Source organism: Neopelma chrysocephalum, unplaced genomic scaffold, assembly GCF_003984885.1.
Source record: "Neopelma chrysocephalum unplaced genomic scaffold, ASM398488v2 Primary Assembly neopelma1_103b, whole genome shotgun sequence".
NCBI lineage: Eukaryota > Metazoa > Chordata > Aves > Passeriformes > Pipridae > Neopelma > Neopelma chrysocephalum.
In genome coordinates this window covers 3,933,242-3,952,219 of record NW_020897767.1, presented here as the reverse complement: position 1 = coordinate 3,952,219, position 18,978 = coordinate 3,933,242, and the positions used below count along the sequence as shown (strand labels likewise).

At 38.1% G+C, this 18,978-nt stretch overlaps 1 protein-coding gene across 1 annotated transcript in view; it reads left to right on the top strand.

The window, feature by feature from the left end:
* The window catches only part of ARHGAP15 (Rho GTPase activating protein 15), a 331,210-nt gene that overhangs the window by 249,026 nt on the left and 63,206 nt on the right, over positions 1–18,978 (top strand). The window lies entirely within an intron of this gene.

Below are 18,978 nucleotides of genomic sequence, written 5' to 3'. Positions count from 1 at the left end.
AAGAGCTTGCGTAGTACGGGCTCTTCTGCCAGGCGAAATTTTTCCACTTTGGAGCAGGAATCAGGTTCCCCACTCACAGGATAGAGAAAATGTGGGGCTGGGATTCCTGGGATCCAGCACCTGCTGCCCACCCTGGCTCTAGGAGAGGCTCCTACAGCACGCTCAGCAGAACCAGCTTTGCAGGAAACCCAGAGTAACCTGCAATCCTGTCTCTAGACAAGTCTGGTCAGAGTTTATGTTTCTGAGATAGGATGCCTAGGATCATTTGCCTTGGCTAGAATAAGGATGCTCAGTAAAAGCAGGGTTGGAATAAGAGTTTTCATGACTCCCATACTTAAAAGGATTTTTTTGTGTGTCTTACTTAAGAACACACACCTTGTTTTTAAATATTCGAAGTTCAGTGACAGATTTTTTGGTTCTGAATCCAGTTAAATATAGTTAAATATAGTCAGTAGCTGTACAAGTTTCTATGTTCTCTGTGCCTTGCCTTAGCATATTAAATGAATGTTTTATGGAGCCTGCTATAAATACATCTGTTAAAAGATTTTTATCATACTTTGAAATGCCTAAGATTTAACAGCTACCTTTGTGCACTAATGATATACTAGTGCATGTGCACAGGAGATAAAATAAACTCAGAGAAAATAGGAAAACTTGCATGTAGTGCTCTTGTTTTAGTGGCTCTCAGAGCTACTTTTCCTCTGTTTTCTCATACGCTGCAGCACTGGCTTCATCCAACTCATGGTACATTAGGAACAATTTAGTATCATTTCATTTAAAATATGCAAGCTTTATATCGAGAGTAAATGTGTAGCCACAAGGTAAAATTAAAAAAAATATATTAGTCTCATCATTAAAAAAAGCCTTTAAAGTTTCCATTATCCATTATGTCAGGTAGCAAATATCTTCTCAATGTAACTCCAGACATTAAATCTGTCAAGAGGCATGCAGTAAAATAAATGTCTGGGATACCTTCATAAACAAAAATCTTATTTCCATAATTCATACAGCTGGCTGGCATTTATTGGCACGTCAGGTGCAATGGGGACATTTCAGGAACATTAACATGTACAGCATCATTTGTCAACAAAGCAACAATGTAAGCAAATCGTTCAGAACTCATACAGATTTACAGCTTTCTCTGCCAGCTGCTAATTACGGTGTGCTCTGCCTATTTGGTATGGTCTTTTTTATTGGAAAATGACAAAGGGGTTATAGTATCCCAGTTTGGAATATAGATGCGCTTTTAGTAATAATATGAGTGGTAATATGACTACACAGCCTGGAGTTTTGATCTAGTTGCACTACTCTGATAATTGACTGGTTCTGATTGATGAAGGACAAAGAGAAATTCACGGTGATATTTACTTACCGATAGAAGTAACCTCTGCAAACAAAGAAATAACAAAATACCAGAGAGGAAGAAAAAGTATCCTTGCTCTAATATAGTTTTTTCCTACTGAACGTGACAGGGAAAATTCAGTCCTCACTGAAAACCTGATCTGTTTATCGAGCAATACTTAGCAAGCCCCATACATTACAGACTGGCAAACGTCCTTTGAACATAGCTGAATCCACTTTGATAAATAAAAATTGAACTTTCAGCGTTTTAAACAATACAAAGGTTACATAAAAACAGACAATACCATCTGCAAGGGCCAAAATATGTGTTAATGATCTGCTTTTAACATCCTCCGTGTCTGTCTGTATTTCTTTCCCTGTGTTTGTTTGAGTATGTGTGTTCACGAATGTGTATGTTTTTTGCAAGTTAATGACAGCAAGTCGGTTACACTTTTTATTTCCAAGCTTTGGCCAGTTTGCATCTCAATCTCAGAAAAATATAAGTAGTAGAGCTTTATGCTTCAGATATATAAATTAAATATTCTTTCATAATTATTATACCTGTTATTCAACCAAAGGTAAGAGGATTCTACAAGCTAAATACATATTTAGACACTTAATAAAATCCCTTATTCAAGTTCTGTTTCTTAGTTTCAGTTCATGAACAGTAACCACTATTCTAAGTTAAGATCTTGACCATTAAATTTTTAAGAAAAAAGCAATTAGACCATATTATGGATTAATCCCTTGCCAATTTTCATTTTTTAAATCAAAGTAATTTTAGACTTGGGAACTACATAATTTTATGCAGAGAGAGTATGTTTTGCCAACCTTATTAAAATCTTTAAAGACCATATTTTCCATAGGCTTCCAAAAATTATCCCACAAAAATGTGTGGGTGCACCCATCTGTACACATGAATGGGCAACTAGGAGCATAATTATCCAGTTTTGCACATGCAAATGGAGGTGTTTAAGCACAAATTAGCTGACCCCCATATTCTACTGGTGCATTTTTGTGAGCTGATTAATAATGTTTCTTTGAATTTCATAACACAGGTTAAAACTTTCCTGTAAAATACTGAAATTGCTGAAGTATTTTAAAATGCTACTGATGCAACAGTGAGATGAGGTGTAGCTTAGTGCCAGGTTTTGGGTCTTATTTTGGTTATAACGACTGTAGGATTCTTTCAGTATAATCAACTCTATTGGCCCCGGCACTGGAGCGATTACTGTCTGCTACTGCTTCTCCAGAAGCAAAATACACATGTTCCTGCGGGGAAAAACTACTTCTCTAGGATTATAAAAAATTGACCATCAATCTAAGTCTGTATGAGCAATCACAGCCGCTTTCGAATAGGAGTTACTTTGTATTAGGAGCAATTTACCCATCTGGAAGAACAAAAGATATGTGCAAATGTTGAAGTGGCTGACTTCTAGCAGATGCTTAAAGAAAGTTAAAATCCCGGCTACTTCCAAGGTGCCTGGCCTCGATTTCTGATCTGGGAATGTAAACTGTGTCCAAGAGCTGCTCTAAAAGCTGTGGCAGCTCAGTGGTACCTTGGCTTTGTGCTCCCTACCTGCTGATGCCCTCCCCAGCACATCCCGGGCAGGCTCCTTGCCCACACAGCTGCACAGGGGAGCGGGGAGCAGTCGTAAAGCTTCTGGAATGAAACATGGAAATCAGTGGCTGCGTTGCCTCGGTATTAATTGTGTGAGTATTCTGGGGAGGGGTGAGAAATGGGGATGAACCTCCATTGCGGCTTTGTGGGGTGAGGTCAGAAGTGAGGGGGCTGAGATGCAGGACAAGGATATGAATTTCTTGGATGTAGGGCTAAACTGTGTGTTTGTGCTGCTGTATGAGTTTATGGAAACAAATATTTATCACAGCTTAAAATCCCAAACATTAATGACCCCCAAAATTCAGAGTTACCCCCAATATTACACCCAAATGTGACAACACTGCTGCAAGTCCTGATGGACAAAGACCAGTTAATGGAAAACTAACTTTATACTATAATTCAAGATTAATTTACTTTATTTGCAAAATTTTTCCATTTGTGTTTATGCTTTTGTACATTTGAAGAGGAAGTTTAGGCATTCCTTGATCCATAGAGATTGCTTTTCTTCCTTTTCTTCCCTTTGATTCCGCTTGCCTAATAATAATGGGCATTATCTTATATCCATATTTAATTTTATTATGTCACTCGCATTTCAAGAAAAGGATGTTCTTTTCAAACATTGTAATGCATTTAGTATTTCACTAGTCATCAGTTAAATCAATTTTTCCCTTTATTGGATCTGAATTATAAATCAACTAGTCATTGTATGGGATACTGTATATGAATGTACAGTATATCATTATGATGTATCCTATAATAATGTCTCTTAGACATGAAAACTAAAGATGGTGGTTTAAAGTGCTGAGAGAGAAAAAATTGGAAACATCTGTTAGTAGGAAGTAGAGAAGACTTTTCATTAAAGTTTGTCAAGTGTATTTGATAGGAAGAACACACTGGGCTGTATTCTGCCACCCCTTACATACATCCACACCAGTACCCAGCTTGCTTTTTCTGTCTTGTGTAGAAAACCCAGTATTATCAGAGACACTGAAAAGCCAGCTCTCTACTTTGGTACAGCAGCTCAAGAAATCTGAGATCTAGGGCAGAAGGAGGATTCACAAATTCTAAGGAAAAGGAGATAGAACATATTCCATTACAGTCAGTGTCTTTGTTGATGCAGGGGTAATGACAGCTGTGTTGCACTTATATTGAGTATATCAGCAAACTCCTGTGGAAGAAGTGGTGTGGGACAATTTTGGGCAAAAGCTCTTTTATTTCCAGTTATCCACTACTTACAAGAAGAGGAAGTCTTAAAAGAAAAAAAAAATCTGAGGAGTGCAAAGATAAGTTGTTTGGAGGCATCTAGTTAGCAGATATCACCACCCAAGCTGCTGTTAACAGGCTGGGGAAAAAAAGAAAAGAAAAAGAAAACAGGAAAAATGGCTTAAAACTTCCGGGATGGTGTATTTTAGCTGAATTTTACAGAAACCCATTTAAGCAGACAAGGGCTGTCTACTCAAGGGAGTTCCACCAAGGCCATTTCATGTGTACGCGGGGACAACTCTTTGTGGTGGTGTCCACAGCAGGGATTTTGGCAGTGCATAACTGATGGGTTACAGCTCCGCCTCTGTAAACCCCACCAGGGTGCAGCTGCTGCCAGCACCACCTCACAGCTTTGTCCTAGGGCTGGAAGTGGAGCCACAACAGTTCCATGCTCATCTCATCCATGCATTATTTTTGCACACTACCAAAGGCACGTCTGCACGTCCACTTGCGTGTGCTTCTCACTTCATGACTACTTAGGCACAAGGTGAAATACCTTCTGCATCCCTTGAAGGGCACCCACAGCGCAGACCCCTCATCTCTTCTCTGGCTGGTGCAACAGTTTAAAAGCCAATATCTCACCTTGCCTTTGCAATTTTTTCCCAATTTCTCCTTGCTCCCAGCGGTCTCCAAGCCCCGCCGTTTCCATCATGATTTACAGAACTATAAAATCAGACACAGCAGTTGCAGGGCCCAGTGTGAATTACCCCCCGAGTCAATAGAAAACAGAATATTGCTTATTGATTTGGTCCAGCCTGTTGTGTGGTCGATGGAGAACAAACTAATACAAATAAAATGAATCAATTGGAAGCTGGCTGTGGACCTCGGTGAGTCACATGAAGTAGGTTTCTGATATCCTTTATCATCACGCACAGCCAGTGAAACAAGAGTGCTACTGTCTTCTGCTGGCGCAGGGAGTTACCTCAGGCTATACTGAAAAATGCTTTTTTCTTATTTTTAGACCTGAATCAGCCCATGCCAGTAAATGTATTCTTGTGAATACAGATCCTACTTTGTTGTAATGCCCATGGGAAGGCAGTAGTGTAACCTGTTTGGATGCAGCTGCAGACCACCTGTAGAGAAAGTCAAATTAGGGAGAGACCCCACTGTTCTTTGCATTAATGCTTTTTGTGTTGTGGTTTGACACCCCCCTCCCTCCCCCTCCGATGTATCTCTCTCAAATGGGGAGATGGAGAGCACATTTTAAGACCTTCTGTCCCTTTAAAGCATCTTGTGATTGAAAGAAGATTTGAAAGACTGTAAAATCTCCCCAGCCACCAATGAGCAATGGTGCACAAGGAACCTTAACACTTAGAATGACTTTTCCTCCTGGTCTTCTTGCAGGTTTGAAAGGTGTTGGGTTTGTGGAGAGGGAGTTGTTTCCTTCTGCTCTTAAAGGGCGTATTTATGTCTTCCTCAAGTAATCTGCATATTAGGGGAATCTTCTAGTTCTGGAATGGAAAAGTGGTTGTCAAGAAGTAAAGCCCCAACTTGCCACACTTTTTGTCCCATTGTTTCTAAATAAAAGATGGGCAAACAAAGGGAAATAACACAAGTCTAAGTGAAGTGCCTGTGTATCCTGAATATCTCACTGATCTCACTTAATGACACTGGAATACCCTTCATCTACAGATTTGTCTGCGTTCGGGACAGAGGGCTAGTTAGGCGTGTAAATGACTGGTTTGGGATTATATGTCCTTGGAATGAGAAGTAATTTTAGTTAGCTCTCCTGTTATCTCAGCTGCAACTGCCTAACCACTCCTGGTGTCTGTAGCTTCTGAACAGATTAAGCTTTTATTCATTTACCAGGTAATATTTTGTTGCATAGAGTTGCAATATTCTACCTTATGTCACACGAAAACTGCCTGCAATGAAAATTTCATGTCATTTCTTCTTTTCACCCCATTTCTTCACAGATGAATCCCACTGTTTTACTAATCGTTGACGTACTAGTTAACACAGGCAGAGTTTGTAGATGGAGGTAATGTCATCAAGCGTTGCCTCATTTTAAATTCCTTCCTATCGCTGGTGATATCAATGTTCGCTGCAAAGACACTGATGATACCGAATTTAATTGGTATTTATGTGTAGGGTCATGTGTACTCTCTAAGAAGTTTCTGTGTAACTTTTCCCTAATTGAAATTAGATTGAAGTGTTGCTGTGTACACTGCGACTTAATGGTGACAACGTTGAGCCAGCTTCGGAGCTCAGATGCATGGCACGCATCCCAAGAAATCTGCTATGATGCTCCCACATACATCTATGCATATTTTTATGGTACAAGAGACATAAGGTGTGGAAAAGGAGCAGTCTCTTTAAGGGGGATGTGGCAACCCTATCTGCCAGTCATCTTGCCTCTGCTGTTCTATTCCTTTTACAGCCATTCTGCCTCGCCGGTATCTATAACATCTTTACATATGTGTTTAATGGCTGCACAGTGATTAAAACCCATGGGTTTTAAGGAGAGGACATAAGAGGAATGTCCTGGTAGCACTGGTTCAGTGTGGAAGTGCTTTTGGTCTGATTTGGGGATGGATTTCTCAACATTTTGTATTCTAAATAACATATTTTATAAGACCGACGTGGTCTGCAGACCATTTTGGGACTCAGTCTGAGGCTCACAGCTGCTGTGCAATGTGAGGGACCACTGATGATATTGGCTACAACGAAATCTCACCATTAAATAACTGCAGCACCAATATTTTGACTCCAGAGCAGTGCACCCTCTCCTCTGCAACGCATGCGTAGACTATGGAAAAGTGACTTCTCACTGGTACAAGTGTTTTGACTGGGAGTTTAATTTATAGCAGCTCATAGAATTGCAGTGTGTAATAAGTGATGTCCTTGAACATTTTTCATGTGCTTCTAAGTGACTCTTTAAAAAACATTGGTTTCCCTTGTAAAAATCATTAAACTTGTTAAGGAAGAAGTAGTAGTCTGGGTTAGTAATCATCCCAGTGCTTTACATACTAGTGGATAATTAGCAGCATGAATAAATTAAATACATTTCAGGTATAAAGTTGAGGAAAATCACCAAATATTAGCAAAGCTCCAAAATCGAACTACTTTGTGTCGCATGCTGTTTTAATGACTGCGGTTTAAAAATGTGCATAATTCCAAAGAGATCACATGTTTCACATAATAAAAATTACTGTGACATAAAATATATATTTTCTTAAAAAGTACTTGTAATATCAAAAGGACTGTGAAGTATTAGCCATTTAATACAAATTTATCTTTTCTTGCAGATGATTACATTTTCATTTTAATTGCTCACATTTCCCGTTCTGATCTTAATGTTTTATAGTAGTGAAGACATGCCACAAAGAATGAAAAAAAAAAAGATTTTATTTGTTAGCTAACAGTCTTCAGAAGTCCTAATTTGGCCAATGTGTTCTGCTGCAAAGTCTTGGAATGCTGTCTTGCAGTTTCAAAAGTGATCTTATTTGGCTTCCCAGAAACTATTATGCCTGGAGGATGCCATGAGAACAAGGGCTGCCTTGTTAACAAGTAGAAAACTCTCAAAAACAAGATAGGATCCTGATATAAATCATAATTTAGATGCACAGAGCTATGTTCACAACCACAGTAATGTAATTCATTTACATCTAGTTATTACTTATCTCCACCCGAACTCCGAAGTTCAGGAATGCAGCTGCCTTGTGCCTTGTGACTCGTGGGGGTTAGGGAAGAATGACATCACCAAATTTAAGCACATTACCATGCTGACATAGTGGCACCTTGTTTTCCCTTCCGCAGATAGAGCGGGGATTGTGTGCTACCCCCCATTCTCCCAAAGAATACCTTTCTTCCCCTTTCAAGCAGCTGCTCTGTGAAGGGTTGCAAATGTCACTTCAACTAATGATGAATGATGCTTGACCCTTGGACCTGTTACTATGAATTTTATGCAATGCTAAATTAATATGAAAGATCTCTGCTAGAAGACTTCAGCTATTATGCATGCAGCATAAATGATATGTTAAACAATCCAAATTTTTTTCTCATAACCATGGCAAAATGCAGAGCTGCTTTAACGTTCTGATGTGTATTTCCACTTCAGATTAGTATCTTTTTCGTTCGAAAAATATTTTTGGTAAGCAAATCAGTTTGCGAAAAACATTGTCAAAAGGGCAACTGGCCCACATGTCTTTGTTGTTCACGTTTGAATATAATTAATTATGTAAAGCAATAGTTAGTGGGAGCTTAACAATTAGTAGGATCTGTCAAATAGTCACACGGAAATTACTAACTAATTGAACTACTGGTCTTTTATTGTTTCAGGAAGCAGGACAGAGTGTCATTCTTTTATCTCTTAAATTCATTATTATTGCATATCACATTTTTTGAGCAATATATGCTTCCTAATAGATTAATACATAAATAACCCTCCTGGTAATGTCATAGTGGGCAAAACTGTTTGAAATAAAAACACCTGTTTTAATTATTATTCAGATTCATGCTGTTAAAAAATGATAATCCTCTTGCAGTTATATGACATTTTTGAAGCTTTGAATTTCCATCTGTATCTTATATTATGATGTTTCAGGATTGTCGTGAGTTAATTATGTTAACTTTGGAAACATTGCTTGCATTTAGAATGAAAAACTTCAGCTTAAATACCCAGGAAAGCAGATGCTATCTTTCTTGTCAACTGCTTTGTTGTGTGATGCCTTGAAACTTTTTTATAAGATTCTGTATCCAAAAGAAAGTATAAATCTCCATTTATTTGAAATTTTGCTCTAATCTAATCAATATTTTAATATATTTCTCACGGGAGGGACCTGAATGCATCTCAAGGAACCAAAGACATGAAAATGTCTTATTTTATGTTGAAATCCTCTTGTTATTACAAGTCCATTCACAAGACTAATTTGTAGAACAGGAAAAATCCATGTACTGTAAAGTTTAAAGATTGTTTCAAAGCGTACCTCTGCCCTCCTGTAATATACACCTGTAAGTTTAGGCAGAATAGGAGGAATAGGAAGCATTACAATTAGAATACACACCCAGATAAACCCTGGAAGAAGGGAAAGGTAGGAACAAATCTGTGTTAGGTTCTAGCACACAGCAAATGAAAGTGCAAAACGTGGATGTGCGCATGAGATGGAAGGAAAGGTGTGAGCTTAGAAAGGATTTGGTGGATGCAGGAGACGCCGCTGTCTCCTCCTTCCACGTGAGACTGTGAGGCATGTGTGGGAAATGGAAAACATGCCATGATTCACCCGAATTTCATCTCACCCCTTCTCTGCCAAGGAGGAGCCACAGACACTGCCAAGCGTGTTTACATGTGCCCTGGGGTGTTTATGCATCTCCTGAGGCTCAGTGAGAGAAGGTGTGGAGTTGCACGTGGAATTGCACGTGGCAGGGTAGATGGGGATATTGTTTTAAGCCCACAGTGATCTCCAAATTCCATCTTTTTGATTAAAAAGACCCGGGCAAGGTCTCAAGTGTTACTGTGTATGCAACTCCTCAGCCCACCGGTCGTGCGATTACACAGATTTCATGAACGTAGGTTTGATCAGACACTTAGATCTTCCATATTTTCAAAAGCATCATATTCCTTGAAAAAAGGCTATTTGAATTGTCACAAAGACATCAAAGTCTGTAAGCACTGTGCAAGACAAGCAGAAATGTGCAGGACAACTCATGCCTGGATCAATGTGCGATCCACTGGTGTGTCTTCAGAACGGAAGTAGCTCCAAAGTTGATGAATTCATATGAAAAAAGTTCACTTAGCAAGAATCTTCCCTATTCCGGGTAACATGTGATTCTCAAAATGCATAAAAATATTTGAAAATTCATGTTATTATTAGCACTATTATTATCAAAGGACATTTCGTTAACATTTGAAAGTCCTTCAGTGCACTTGAAGATATATTTGTTTTAGCAACTTACATAATCCCCTCCTGTTTAAAGTTTTGTTTTAAACACATACAATTATCATCTCATATGCCCTGATTCAGTAAGCACTTAGAAGCATTCCTATCTTTAACAGCATAGCTAGTCCCGCTAATATCCAGGGAACGGAATTAGAGCTTCAGATATTAGCAAAAAGTAATGCAAATGTGAATTAAGCAACATGGTTTTGAAGTAAGTTGACTGAGGACTTTTTATTTCTTAGGCTGAACGCGAAAGTTTGACAAAAAATAAAAAAATCAAAGCGAGCATTACTGATATTAATAATTATTTTAAAAGTATATAAAGATGAATAATTTAGGCTGGAAACTAGAAGGAATTAGGCACTGAAATAACCTTCCAGTAAGGGTTGTGAAGAAAAATCCTTACTGCTTTGAGGCAGAGCCATCAGCAAAAAAAAAAAATATAAATATATTTAGAAATGTCCATATGTGTGTGTGTGTATATATATACATACACACATATATCTGGACATATAGAATAAGCATAATATTATTAACAGGTTTTAACATGTAAGTCACATTAATTAAATTAGATGAAGTTACCTGCATTGTAAAATATGTCTATTTCCAAGGTAATAGAATTTAAATTTAAATTGATATCAAATTTATGTTCATAACTTGTGTAACTTTCCATGCAGACAAACCAGCATCTACTTTGGGATTTTGCTATGGAAAACTCTTACCACCTTGTGTCTCTACAGGAACCTACATGACATGAAGTGATATTCTCTGTTCATTGTACAGTTGATAGCAAATGGTCATATTAGGTAACGTTTTCAGCCAAATTTTCATGAACTGAACCAGAGGAGGTGAAGCCTCAATTATTCTTATGACCCAAACACAGGCCTGGGTTCTCTGGCTTGAGTTTTTCAAGACAACTCACTTTATTGCTAATAAAGAGAATAAGTAATTCCTAAAGGCAAGGTGCAAATGTGAAACTGTGAGTTTGAAAGTGTTTAACAAAACTGTCCTTTCTTTTTGAATAACTTGAATAAAGTGTCTAAATGACCTCTTCCGAACCAGAAGAGAATATAGAGAAGAAATTAAGCTTTATTGGTAAATTAAAGCCCAAATCCCATGGTTGATGAGAGATATGGTCCGTTTGAAATAGTTACAGTTTCAGACTTTCTCTTCTACAATCAGCGGGTGGAGACCAACATAATCCAATTAATTGTAATTCCCTTTTGTGGCACTGGTACAGTGGTGAATGATATAGTAAGTCCATTGAAGTCTTATCTCTGGTCAGATAATCCAAATGGATTCATATTATGAAACAGTCCTTTATAAAAGTTCTGATGAACAGAAGTGTTTTGACTTTAGTGAACCGAAAGATAAATGCTATACAAAATAAAATGTTTTGTCCTTGACATTTGCAGGGTTTGTGTGTACCTGATTCCATGTAAGGATACTTCTTTCAGCTGGTCTATTTCAAAGAGCCCTTTCATTAAAAAATAAAAATCTAGAATTTGTTCTCTGGACATTCTACAAACCTATGTGTGGGAACAGAGATTTACACGTGTGGTTAACCTTTATTCTTAGAAATACTCCCATTAAAATAAATGGGATTATAGATATAAGGTATATAGGAACAGCATTTTGAGAATTGTTTAGTTTTCTATTTTTCTAATAAAATGATAAACTAATACTTCATTGATAATCCTTACAGCTGTGAACAAGCCATATATGTATGTTCCTTTGCAGTATTCCAAGAGGACTAGGGGAATTGCTTAATTTTAGCTTAAGCTTTGATCTATTTACATTTGGAAGTCATTTACATAAAGGAAGTTTTAATGATCTTTATTGTTTTGTTAATTATTTCTTTTGATTATTGAAACTCACTCACTGAGGCACAAGCTTATTGTTACTGGGGTCAGTCCCAATAAGATATTTGGCTGCGTGCAACAAGTCAGGATTGGGTGGTATTCTTGCTTTTTGAATTGTTTTCATGCAGACCCTTTCAGTTTAACAATCACTGGAGACAGGACTGATTTAATGCACCAGTTGTCTGAGCCAGTGCTTCATATTTTGTATTTCTCCTTTGCTTTAAAGTTTTCCATAGCAAGCCCACGCTACGGCAGGAGTGTTTTTGCTTGTAGCATGTTGAAATCTCATATTTACTAAAGGATACTGAGATGCCATTTGTGGAAGACAACACACTAGACCATATATTGAGGTCAGATCTGTGCAGAGTGTCTCAAAAATAGTCTTTTCCTTTTTTATTTTTTTTCCCCCTTAAAGTGTCTGGTTGAAATTTAATACAAAGAATTTTTTACCCTTTGGGGTGCATTACATATGAAATAATTTATCACCCATGAATCACAAGAAGGCAGTGAATTAGGTTTCAGATAAGTCTGCCAAATATTACAAAACATTGTGTACAGATTTTTGGACTATGAAAAGTCTTTTGACAAGAATGGAAATAGAAGCAGTGTTAGAAACAGCAAGAAAGGGAAGAACAGAAGAGCTATATGACAGAATCTTAAAGCACTCTGAGTTAGTAGCACAATTAAAAAGATATGAATATGAACATATTTTTGAAGTATGAAAATGGGACAGAGAGTCATTGTCCAATTCCTCTTTGTATTAGATCTTGAGAGCCTTCAATTTATTTAAAATGTAGATTTGTGGATGCTGATACACATAATTCTGATAAAAGATACGACTGTAAATGGGGAAGGAAAAAAAAGATAAAACCTCTAAAATTAGATTGCAGAGAAGCTTACTGGAGAGCAATTACACAATAAAAAAATGTTAATAACAAATTTGAAGTCGGGAGATATTTACCTTCCTAATGTATGTATACACAACATACAAATCTAAGAGAGAAAGATCAAGTCGAACGCAGAATTCAGAATGGACTTTTGCCTTTGAATAGTAAAATGTGTCCTGAAAAGTAAGTCTCTGATCTAGGCAAGCATTTAGTGTTTGTGTTCTGCAGTCATTAGTCTGGATCAGAATAAAGAGTGAAGAATAAACAGAAAGAAGAAAATAAAGTGTGCTTTAACTATGAGGGAAAAGTTGAAGTTAATGCTCAACAGCTAACTAGAGAGAATTAGATAGAGGACAGAATCTTACCACCGTAAGACAGATGTAATTTCCCCTCTGCATGGGCATTTTACTTCTATGAGTTGCAGAAATTCTGCCAAACCCCTTCCTTGTGCTCAGGCAGCCTTGGTGCTCCAAGGCTGCAAAAACTCCTCAGTGGGAGCGTAGGAGCTGGGTGGGAGTTCCTCTGTGCCCTTTCCTCGTCCCTTTCTTTAAGCCCCTGGGGGTATCTGACTGTTTCTTTGGCCCGAAATGAAGGAGTAATCTGGCCCTGCAGGTCTCAGTTGCTCAGGCTGTGTCTGCCTGCTCCTACTCTTTGTTTACAAGTCACCTTCAAACAAGTCTGGCAGAAGTATGTTGATCTGTAAACAGGTGGTCTACTTGTTCTTAGGGAGCTTTCAGCTGCATTTTGAGGGGATATATTCTATATTTAAAATGATTCCTTTTCCCATATGGAATGGTTGATTCAGCTAAATTTAATGAATTTTGGAAGTACTTATAATTATAATCCAATTACAGTAATTATTTCTTCAGATCACAATGATAGAATATGCTAAGTCAAAACTAATATCTCTGCCATCTAAGCTGCAGCAGGTATTAGCATTGAATAACACATGAGTATCTTGGTGATGATACCTTTTTCTGGCTACCAAAAGAATTGTCCTTTCAGTACCACTGCATATTTTTTTGCTTCCAGTTTCAAACAGCATCTATAGCACAGAAATTTCCCCAATTCCACAGCACCATCCGACCACTTTTCTAAACCTTTGAACTCCTCAAATGCCTTCATGATGTACCATTCCTGAACTCCTCAAATGCACTGAGTCTTTTTCACAGAAACAATGAGATAGTTCATCCCTCTCTTACTCTCTGGACTTTGTGGAATTATATGAGGATGAATATGACCCAGTGTGCCCATGTACAGAAATCTTTTCTGTTTCTGGCTCAGACTGAGATTTAAGTCAGCAGTACTTGGTTGTTCCAGCATGCCCCCAGGTCAGAGAACTGTCATTCCAGAGGACTGGAATAAGCAGCACTCTGGATGCACATGGAGATATTCTGCGTCTTAGCTTAAGTTGTTCAGTAATTTGTGCCTGGGCTCCAAGGAAATGGGCACTCCAGTAAAAAACACATTCACAGCTTAAATTTTCTGTTAAAAGGGCATGGCAGGTTCCTCTGGCAGAGGAGGAGTAATGCACACAAGCTTTCTTTTGCTGACTATATCATTGACAATTCATCAGCATTGGATGGATTCAGCAGAAGCTGCTTAGAAATCCATGGTAGACAAAATTTAATGACTTGCTTAGCTGACAGTTTCTTTGATTTTTTTATACACTCTTGGAAGTGAGGGACCATGCATTGAGTACAGGAAGGACAGTGGAGCTCCCAAAACTAGCAAGGGAGAGAGGAAGAACTCAGAAAAATCAGGCTTAATGAGCAAAGTATGAACAAGCAAACAGTGGAGGGTTTTTTGCTGTACTTTCTGATCAACGTTCCAGGGGTTTTATGCACTTTGGAGGCTCTGTATAAACTGCAGTGGCAGGACAGGATTCACTGCAGGGGAGCTAACTCAAAATCATGTGCTGTGTTCCCAAAGCTTTGAGCTCCTTGTCATATGATGAGCAAGAGCCTTCACCACCTCACAGCATTCCATTGCTGCCATGCCTCCTGACATCCCTGTGCTCTAGTGCTGCTCTAAATTGAGTGTGATCACTTTGAAAGAAGCTGCTTGCCCCAAGAAGGCTGCTGTGTCTGTGCACTACTGATCAGAGAAGCTGTGTCTCGTAAAATGCAGGTACAGCTATTGAACACACACACACCCCTCAGTGTACAAATTAATGTTTTTGCTGTCAGTCATGGGAAAAAGCTCTCACAAAGGGATTTCATGATGAAGGAGTGCTTCACTAGCTGATGCAAGTGGAGAAATTTCTCCTGAATCTGTCCTTTCCTTTTTTATATATTGAAAATTTTGAATGAACAGAAAATTATTTCTGATGAATATAACCATTAAAAATAAAAAGAGATGTCTTCAAGTCTGAGAAAGAAGGGCAATGACACTGGACAGTTTGTCTTTTAGTAGTATTTGAATGAGGAATTTTCTTTTTCTCTTTTAACCACAGAACTCTGTTTCGGATCTCTCAGTAGTAAAATGCCTATTGGGATGAGTGAGTCCAGGAAATTTCCCAGGCCTTCAGTCAACTGGGGATGCTTTGTGCCCACCCAGCTCTTCTGCAACCATTTTGATGTGAGGGATATTGTATGGATTAGTTAACAGCTCTGTGCAGGACTTTCTCCAGGGGAGATCTCACTCAACGGATGCACTGGTGATTGGGATGAAAACTCCAGTGCTCTGAGGTTTCCCACATTGGACCTGGGGGTTGATCCAACCCCAAATGCCAAGGTTCAGGGAGTACAGGGATGGCAGATGTTGTACCCAAGTGCTCCTCATGAAGGACATTGTCATCCCAGTGCTGCCACGTGCAACCAGGAGCAGGGAAATGATGGAAAAGGCAGCAACGTCAGCAAATGGATCACAGTGTGAGACTCAACAAGACACATCTCACTAAAGTCTTCAGGAAGTTTTTTGAGGGCAGAACTTCCACAGCAGACCAGGCACAGCTAGTTGGGTTTGCAGGAATTGCTTTTTGGGGTCATCCAAAAGCTGCAGGAATATATAATACCCCAAATGGAGTAGGACTTCTGAAAGGTGATGCTCTGGCATTTAGTGGCACCATGGGCAAGAAATAGTGTAGAGCTGGGAAAATACAAGCTATGAATTATCTGAAAAGACAACTGAGCCAGCAGTGCTCTCAAAAGACTGCATTTTGCTCCTAGAGATTAGGCTACATACCAGGCAGGGCATGTGGTTAGAGGAACCACATCCATTTTCTTTCAAAACTGAGCTCTCTGTACAGTTTTGGTTCATTTTCATATTGTCTTTTTTTCTCTCTCTTTAGCTGATCTTTCCATAGATTACTTTCTTCCTTTTTGAACAAGGATAACCCCAGGATGGTACATTTAAACCAAAACTGAACTCCTGTTTGGTTCTACTGTAGACACTGCGAGTCCCATTAAAAATGTGTATTGTTGAAAAGGCTGATTTGCTAAGAATAAAAATACAGTAAAACACATATTCCCTTCACAAATGTATTGTATATCATTTTTTTTTAAAATAATAACCTTGACAAGTGGCCACACTATTTTTTTTCCTTAATGTGGTCTTTATATTTTCAGCCCGAGTATTAGCATAAATTTTATGGGATTTTCTGGGCATATTTGTGTCTGTATCTAAGATATATGATATCAACTGGCAGTGATGGTTGAACTAATCAAATACTACTGACAAGTTAAAGCAAATTTTTAGGACTGTGAGATTTTGAGCATCTTCCCAGATACAGTGTCTCCTGACTGAAAGCAGTCCTTGACTGTCAAGTTTAAATACCAGATTTGGGACTTAATCTTTATATAAGCAAAACACCCCAATAAGAAATATGTCTGAGTAAAGCCAAAAAGTCAGGTCCTTCCCTTAAGCCCAGCCTGAAATGTGTGTGTGTGAGTGTGTGTGTTTGTTTATGGCCCTATTGCCATGGTATGTGAGAGATTCCAACCAGTGGGAACCAACAGAGAGTCTTACACTGAATGGACTCCTATTTTCTTTTCCTTTTTTTTTTTTTTTACTTGGCATTTGTTCCTTCTAGCAAACATTTTTAAAAACTCTCTTATTGCTAGAGGGAAAATTGACACCCTTTGCTTTCACGATGATACATTCCTAACACGTTTCCTTGAAGAGCTGGAAATGGTGCAAAAATCTGGTAAGATAAGTCCCTATAAAGCCTTAGAAGTCAAGCATTCCACTTTAGACATTTAAGACAAATGCATGGCAAAAACAAGTTGTGTTTCTTTTTTTTTTTTTTTAAGGTTTCTACTTAAAGTTCTGTGCCAAAGCTACAGTACTTATACATTTTCTAAATGTGTTTTAAGCAATAAGTTGTACAACATTTTTAGAACATGTGTTAAGCTATTTCTCTAAGAATGAAGCTCTTAACAAAACATAAGCACTCTGCATGAGATCTTAGCAGCAAAGTGCTTAAAAGATAAAGTAAGAATTGGTACCATGGGAAGAACACCAGCTGTAGAGCACACAGGTCCATTATGAGAAGTATGGTAGTGGGTAGGGAGAAAATGATTTAATCAGGAGTAAAACCAATTTTATTATAAGGGCACGCAGGGGGTGTGGCACCATAGTGAGAGGGACATTTCAAAATATCTGACAGATTTCAACAATGTGAAAACCCACCCTGTTCTTTAAAGTGACAGTAAACCCCATCAGGTCTCTCTTTTTGATGCTATTGTTAACAGTTGACTGTTTAAAGCTGGCCTGCTAAGATGCTGTCGATCTAGTTCAATAGTGTGTGGCAAAATAAAAGGCTAATTGTTGAAATACGATCAATCAAATATGATCTCAGAGTCTAAAGAAGATCCCCTCTGGTAACTCATTTGAGATCAAATCATTACTTTTATGATTGAGGTAATTGAATGGGAAAAAAAGAAAGAAAGAAAAAAAAAGGCTTGAAACCAAAGAAGAAAACAAGACATCTAAATGAAATGCACAAGTCTGCCTTTGTTCCAGCTTTGTCTCACATTTCTCCAAGTTAAGGAATTGGGTCCATTCCTTTATTTGTATACATTTCCTGAATCCAGAAATTTTGAAAGCATTTTATAACATTTATTAAATAGAAGTTGAAAGATGACTCCATTTTGAACAAGATTTTCTGCCCAAAAGTAAACTCCACAGTGAGAAAACCATTGCGTTAAAGTACCGGGATCCGGAATTGTGGGTGTCCATGTGTCTCCTACAATTTTAGCATTTTGTTTAACAACAGTTCAATAAAGAGGCTGCTCTTGAAACCAGCTGAACTGCTAAACATGAAATTTCAGTGACATTTAGTAAAACATTTCAGGACTATGTTGCTTCAAATTGAATTTGTTCAGCAGTTTTCATGGTTGGCCCCTGATTTGCATTGAGACTGAAAATTTCTAGAAGAGAGAATCATAGCACATGGGAAAAAAAAGAAAACTCCATTTTTGGAGCAACAAAACTTGGAGTAAGTGTGTGTCATTTTAATTTGGACTAATAAGGATTTGCACTTTCCTCGAGTTTTATAGGGATTATGATCTCATTGTTTATTATGTTCTAACAGTATCACACTCCTAGAATTAAAAAGAAAGAAAAAAAAAGACAAACCCAAAGAAAAATAAAATAATCACCCAATCTTGTTTTATTTTTATTAGAAACTCTATTTTAGCATTTAGTTTCTTTTATATTTAAATTCCTTAGCTCAGTCAAGCTTCAAAAGAAAACATTTTTTTTTTGTTTGCAAAACAGTTTTGGAGGCACTTGTGGTTTGTCTTTAGTGTGTTATCATTTTTGACAGCTTTGCATAGCCTAGGTAGGCCAACAGGGGTCTGTCTAATATTGTTGCTGGGCAAATCTTCCTCCCAGAGATGAAAACCAAACAAAATATTTTTGAAGCAGTAAGAAGGAATTAATATCCTTTCTCTCACAGTCCTCTATTCCTTGCTGACATTACATTCAGGCAAGGAAAAAAAAAAAAAAAAAAAGGAGAGAGGAGAAAAGCGTTACCCATTATTCCCTTGTACATAGCAAGGCTAACACATGTAAAGCAATAACTCATTTTCTATTGCCATGTTTAGCATATGTCTCCTGTTGGCTCAGCAAGGCCTTTAGGCCGGTCCCTTGAGCCGTCCATCGTTGGCAACTCTTAGCCC